We start from the raw sequence: 6,829 nt of genomic DNA on the forward strand, positions 1-6,829 counted from the left end.
CTTTTAGCGTGCACGAGTTGGTGAGACATAACACTTGAAAAAAGTGACAGCAAATAAGTCGCCACAGAAGAAAGAATGAGAGGGAAAAGGAGAGGAAGAGGGAGAGGAAGAAGAAGAGGGAGAGGAAGAAGTAGAGGGATAGGAGAGAGAAGAGAGAGTGGGGAGAGGGGAAATAGAGAGAAGAGAGAGTGGGGAGAGGGGAAAGAGAGAGAGAGAGAGAGAGAGAGAGAGAGAGAGAGAGAGAGAGAGAGAGAGAGAGAGAGAGAGAGAGAGAGAGAGAGAGAGAGAGAGAGAGAAAGAGAGAGGGAGAGAGAGAGAGAAGAGAGAGAGAGAGAGAGAGAGAGAGAGAGAGAGAGAGAGAGAGAGAGAGAGAGAGAGAGAGAGAGAGAGAGAGAGAGAGAGAGAGAGAGAGAGAGAGAGAGAGAGAGAGAGAGAGAGAGAGAGAGAGAGAGAGAGAGAGAGAGAGAGAGAGAGAGAGAGAGAGAGAGAGAGAGAGAGAGAGAGAGAGAGAGAGAGAGAGAGAGAGAGAGAGAGAGAGAGAGAGAGAGAGAGAGAGAGAGAGAGAGAGAGAGAGAGAGAGAGAGAGAGAGAGAGAGAGAGAGAGAGAGAGAGAGAGAGAGAGAGAGAGAGAGAGAGAGAGAGAGAGAGAGAGAGAGAGAGAGAGAGAGAGAGAGAGAGAGAGAGAGAGAGAGAGAGAGAGAGAGAGAGAGAGAGAGAGAGAGAGAGAAAGAAAGAAAGAGAGAGAGAGAGAGAGAGAGAGAGAGAGAGAGAGAGAGAGAGAGAGAGAGAGAGAGAGAGAGAGAGAGAGAGAAAGAAAGAAAGAAAGAAAGAAGAAAGAAAGAAAGAAAGAAAGAAAGAAAGAAGAGAGAGAGAGAGAGAGAGAGAGAAAGAAAGAAAGAGAGAGTGCACGATTGGTTGGAGCAGTATGATTGATCATGGCCAGGTTGGGCAAACAGAGGGCAGAGGGCTGTGGAGTAGGTCCTCTCCACAATCGGACCAATCCTTGTCATAGACAGGGCAGTTTGTCAGGGAGATGAGACAATGCCATTACAGGTATTGAGGGAGGGATGAGGCTGGGCAGGAATGGGTTTGCAAGTGAAGTCAGTTAGGGTTGCTTTAGCTTAGGATTCGGATGTAACTTTGACAAGGAGGGAACGAGAGGGGAATGGTTAATGGTTAAAAGCAAAATAAATGTGCTAGACATCTAAGGTCATATAGCACTATAGTTAATGTTAGTGAAGGATGGTTGGGTTAGTGATTAGTTGTTAAAGCTGGATTAAAGAATTGGTGAGTGAATGGGTTAGGGTCGGATGAGGTAATGTAAAGGGTTTAGATCAAGTGAAGGATATATATGCTGTTGAGGAAGGAAAACAGGTTGTCAAAGCAGAAAGTGTGAGATTCTGTAAGGATGTCTGATAAGTTGGGATGTCTATGTAGGGAGGACGTGGGCATGACAATATAATATGTGGGACTGAAAGAGGAACATTCGGAATCGCGAATGTTCCAATGAAGGATAGTTATACTTTCGTTGATTTACTGGCAAAGATTGCAGTACGTGTTGGAGAATTTGAAGGGGAAGGTGCTAGAGGGTGCGATAAAGAATGAGGTTGGGGAGGTGGTGTTGTATCAGGAGGGGTGTCGGGAGGTAGAGGGTCTGGGGAAGAGGGTACTTGTGACATGAGGGTTTCACGTGTGTATCCAGGAGGGAGTGGAAGGGATAGATGGGATAGTGGGATGGTTAATATAGGTGAGGCTGGAGTCAGGGGGAATGGGTTTTGTTGGGATGGGGTAGGAGGATTGGGTGTAGGGAGAATATGAGTAGGAGGATGGATATCGGCAGTCACTTTGAGTGTGGAGGGAGCGGGAGTTGTAGAATTTGAAGGTGGATGAGTATTAGTTTGGGACTCGATTATGTAGTTCTGGATATCTTCAAGAGTTTCTGTAGTGGAGTTGGTTGGGGAGTTTTGTGAGATAAAGATTTTCTTGTGAGGGGGGGGAAGAGAAGTCTGGTGTCTGAAAAATAGGGGCAAAGGAAGGTGGAGGTGATTGTGAGGTAGGGGAAGAGGGGGTGGAACGTTTATTCTGTCTGCTGCGGGTAGTGCGGGGAGGGAGAGGGGAAGGTGTTGGGGCTGTAGTAGAGATTGGGGTGTCTGGATTTAGGATGGCAAAGGAATTTGATTGGGTAGAGATAAGAGTGTCTGGGTTTAGGATGGCAAAATAATTTGACTGGGGAAGGTAGGAGGTAGAAGAGGGGAAGTTAGATGGAGGGGGGTTGGGTTTAGGAGAGGGTGTAGGAGCTTGGGAGGTAGGGGGATTGGCAGAGTGAGCGACATTACTGGAGTAGGGGATATGAGAAAAGCCTCGTCGACGTGCCTCCTGAAGGTCATGTCTACGGAAAGTAATTTTGGCAATGTTGATGGATTTCTTACGATTTCCTCTGGGAGGAATGGAGTAGCATTGTACATATGTTGCATCATAGTCTGTGAGACAAGCGAGTAAGTCCTCTCCACAATCTGACCATTCTTTGTCATAAATTGGGCAATCTTTTGAGGAGATAGAGACAGTTCCGATGCAAGTATTGAGGGATGGGATTACCACATAGATCAGTTAGTTTTGTTAATGCTATAGCTTGGTTTTCAGTTGTTACTGTGACGAGACGGGAGTAGCCGGGTCGGCTACGGAAAGAGACTTTGCCTACTTGTTTTTGGAGGCATTGTTGGAAGAGGAGGGTGTTTTGAGAGTAGGGAGCTGTGGGAGGGATCACGAAAAATCGGTCCCATTTGGCTGGGCTAAATAAGAGTATTTAGGATTCTTGTAGAGGTGGGGGTAGTAGAAGTGCGGGAACGTGTGGAGGAGGGAGTAGTGTTGAGGGGGGGTAGTGTTATGGGGACGTGGGCAATAAGGTTGTAAGGTAGTAATAAGGGGAGATGGGGTGGTTGATGAAGAAGGTTGTGGGAGTAAAGGTGTTGAAGTTGAGCATGTTGGGAGAGTAGAAATGTCTCCTGGGGGTTGGTTGTTGATTAGGGTTGATACTGTACTAGTATGCATTGATGATGGGGGAGTTGTTGCAGTGTTCGGAGCCGTGGTCAAAGGAGAGCTGGGATTGGGGCTATTTGATAAAGGGGCAAGCTCATTGCCCCTAAGAGTGGGGTTACGTCTTCATTATTGGCCATGATAAGCCTGGAGTATGTTGGGGAAAAAAATAGTCCACCTCTCAGGGTCCCCTTGAGGGGTAAGGGCCAGGTATGGCAGGGGAATACCGTGCCCATGGTTCCCTCAGGCCGTTCAGGACTGACATAAAGTCAGCCTTTCATCCTTTCAGCACGGCTCTCACACCTTAGGAGGTGGATAGTAGAAGGGATTGGTGAAGAAACTGAAACGAAAAATATGAGTGGGAAAAAAGACTATGCAAAATTAGTTGAGTCGATGGCTGAGTCCCAAGGTTGAGTTCCCCATCATTGGGTCTCAGTCTTCGTCTCCTAAGCCCCCCCACGACAACAACGGGCAAAGGATTGGGGGGGAACGAGAGGGGAAAAGAAACTTTGCATGCTTGTTTTTGGAGGTATTGCTGGGAGAGGAATGTTATCAGGGGGTTGTAGAGGGGATCATGGAATATCGACCCCATTTGGCTGGGCTAAACAGAATATTCAAAAGGTTTGTAGAAGTTGGGTAGCAGAGGGCAGGGACATATGGCAGAGGGAGCATGTTGAGAGTAGAAGTACAGCAGTGAGGTGGACAGTAAGGTTGCAGAGTCGTAATAAGGGATTCAGCATGTTAGATATTCTTTACCATATTATCAAGTTTTTATATTTTCTCAGATAAGCTGGTTATAGTTAATAGACATGTTAGTGTAAGTGTACAAATACAAATTAAATTATGAAATTTCTTCTATATTTTCAACTACACCTCAGTAAGAAGTATGTGTTGCTTCACAGCATTTTGCAAGTTATGGTAATGGTCCCTTCATAGTAAAAATCAACAAATAAATCCTTGAGTTAACACCCACACCAAATCTTGCATAAAGAAACTTGCTACTTACTAGTTAACATATGTTCAAATTTCCTTAAGAAATGGAGGAAAGGGAAGTAAACGAATTAGAAGAGAAGATATAGGGACACAGTGAGGGAAAGGGAGACAGAGAAGAGGGAGGAAGAGGTAAGAGCAAACAAGAGAAGAGAAGAGAAAAAGAACATGAGAAAGAAGGGGAGTATTCAGAGAAAATCCCCCGTAAGCTTTTAGTTGTTGAAATAAGATTTGAATCAATTTATCTGGCTCTTGAGTTTTTGACACCTAAGGGAGAAAACATGTGGACAAAAAAAGACATCTACAATTTTCATTTTAATATCACAAAGTGCATTGAAAATCAATGAACAAAAATTCTAAACAATCAACATTATATGGTACTGTTTATCTCTAAGAATCTACCCACATTGTGTGCCAATGCAAAAAGATCAAAGAAAACCTAGATTCTTTTTTTTTTCTTCTTTTTTTGATACTGTACATGATCAAGAGAGGGCACAGCTAAATCATTAATGCTATTTAAGCAAACAAGTGTATATAACCTTTGATATACAAGCACAAACCTCTGTGCATCCAAACACACCACCAAATGAAATTACGCATATGGTAAATAACACACTTGAAATTCCACAATGGCATCACAAGACTAATCAAGAGATGATAATGTCCATCACCATTAGAAATAATAATAATAATGATATTAACAGTAATCAAGGTTATAAACATAAGAGAGAGAATAAAGGTGTGATCGGATAGCTGTTACTGGTCAATGCAATACCTACAAAATAATATAAAAGTTATTATGCCATATAAGGATATTTATACATCACTCTCCCTCCTGGTGCATGACGCAAAACTATGACAGAGAGAGAGAAAAAAAAAATGATACTCCTTTTGCATTCAAGAAATACTTTTTCTTCTTTTAGAAAACCTAGTTTCAAATAACCTTTCTCATTTCACTTATAAAAAGGAGAAAAAAGAAAGAAAATTCATCATCATTTCTCTCTTCTCAGACATCAAAAACTTACTCACAAAGCGGGCTAGGAATCCATTCTTCTAATAAGAGATCAGTAGAAATGTTATTTGCTTAAGTTAATTTACAAGCAACTGTTCTGTGAATGATTGGAACAAAAAAAAATTCAGGAACACACCAATGGAATGTTACTATCAAAAGCAGTGTACAGTGCACAACATAGATTTTTAGTTTAGAAATTATTCTAAAAAATGTGTCGATAAAAAGTAGCAAACAAAACAAAACAAAAAACAAAATCTCTCTCAAAAAATGGATTACACAATCCCCCCCAAAATATATGTCAAACAAAAAGCACAAAATAAATAGTGTTAATTCATGAATACATATGAGAAAAGGTAACTCAAAATGCCTCATCTCAAAAATAAAAAAAATTGACATGCTGTATACAAGTACTATTTACTAATAAAAGCTGGCTCTTCAGTGAAACCCAGTGAGTCCTCGGCAACATACTGACACTGTCATAAGAAACTCACTGTACTTGCCTCTCCTTTACTCTCAGAGCACTTGCACCTCCTTGACAAAAGTTTACATTGAGTGCAAATGTGGAATTCTGATGTGTAAATGTTATATCATTAGCCTAATTCTCTAACAAATTATTCAAGACCCAGGGAGAGCTAGGCACACGCACACATGCACACATTTACCCATAAAAATACTGATAGTGAATGGAAAAAGTAACCAAATATTCCATCTTAACTGCAATATTTATAATAATGTTCATAGTAACCACCATAATAAAAATACAGTAAAACTAAATAATCTTTAGAAAACACTAGCATCATTAAAGCAATATCATCTACTGTAATCACAATAATAACTCTAATAAATATAATAACTATTTATTCACTCACGCAAAATATTAAAATTCATATTCTCATACACCATAAAATCCCAATGCAAATCCACACCCCACAATTCATGATATTTACTTGTCCTCTTACACAGTCACTCCAAAGACAATACTCCATTCATGGCCGTAATGCCCTCTTTTCATTCTTTTAAAATATTTTTTTTTGTAAGTGCTACTGCTCTTAAGCATGGCCTAGAACTTGCACTCTTGGCAAGCACTCTCATCTACACCTATCCTGTCATTATTCAGGCTAAAAAACAAATCGCACTATAATAAATCTTAGCAACAAATATGGATAAAAGTCTTGGATGTTATCAATGCATAATGAGATTTATATATGAAAAAAAAGACACAAAAAATACCCCTTCAACAGTAAGGTCATGAGGTGTTCCTATTTCAAATGGCTATCAGTAATAAACATTACCAAGAAAGTATGTAAGCAACTTATCTTTCCGGACAAAGAAACATACTGCTGGTGTGGAAATGTAATGGAAAAAAATTGGTGAATACTTGATCTTCACATCTTTAGTTCCCATTTGTCATTCAACCTTTTCTTTAAAATATCAATACTATTAAAAAATACAGTTTCTTAGCAACATAGCTAATGCCACAGCATGTGCTAAAATTTGACATGACACTTCCCAAGTCCTGGAATGGCTACACTCCATATTCAGCACAACACTAAAAGGAATATGGAGCCATGCCATCCAGGGGCTTCATCAATGGTTGCGTATTTCCCTAATGCCAAGTGCAATTTGCTCTTGCATTTGTATACTCATCCTCGTGATTCTGTAAATTGCATATTATCTACAAAGCAGAAAAAAAAAAAAAATTATGTCCGATAAATAGTTCACTAAATTTTCTACATCCCTCAGCTCGACTGTTCTCCAAGTTCTGCTCAACCATGCCAAAGGCTCCAGGTCGCT

The 6,829-nt window shown here is 40.8% G+C and overlaps 1 protein-coding gene across 1 annotated transcript in view; it reads right to left on the bottom strand.

The window, feature by feature from the left end:
- Positions 1-4,325: 4,325 nt before the first annotated feature.
- The window catches only part of LOC125031291 (transmembrane 9 superfamily member 4-like), a 14,397-nt gene continuing 11,893 nt past the window's right edge, over positions 4,326-6,829 (bottom strand). Inside the window, exon 3 of the mRNA XM_047621963.1 lies at positions 4,326-6,829. This exon is cut by the window's right edge and continues 2,195 nt beyond it. The gene's annotated coding sequence lies outside the window, so the exon portion shown is untranslated.

This window comes from Penaeus chinensis, chromosome 12 (genome assembly GCF_019202785.1).
Source record: "Penaeus chinensis breed Huanghai No. 1 chromosome 12, ASM1920278v2, whole genome shotgun sequence".
Lineage (NCBI taxonomy): Eukaryota > Metazoa > Arthropoda > Malacostraca > Decapoda > Penaeidae > Penaeus > Penaeus chinensis.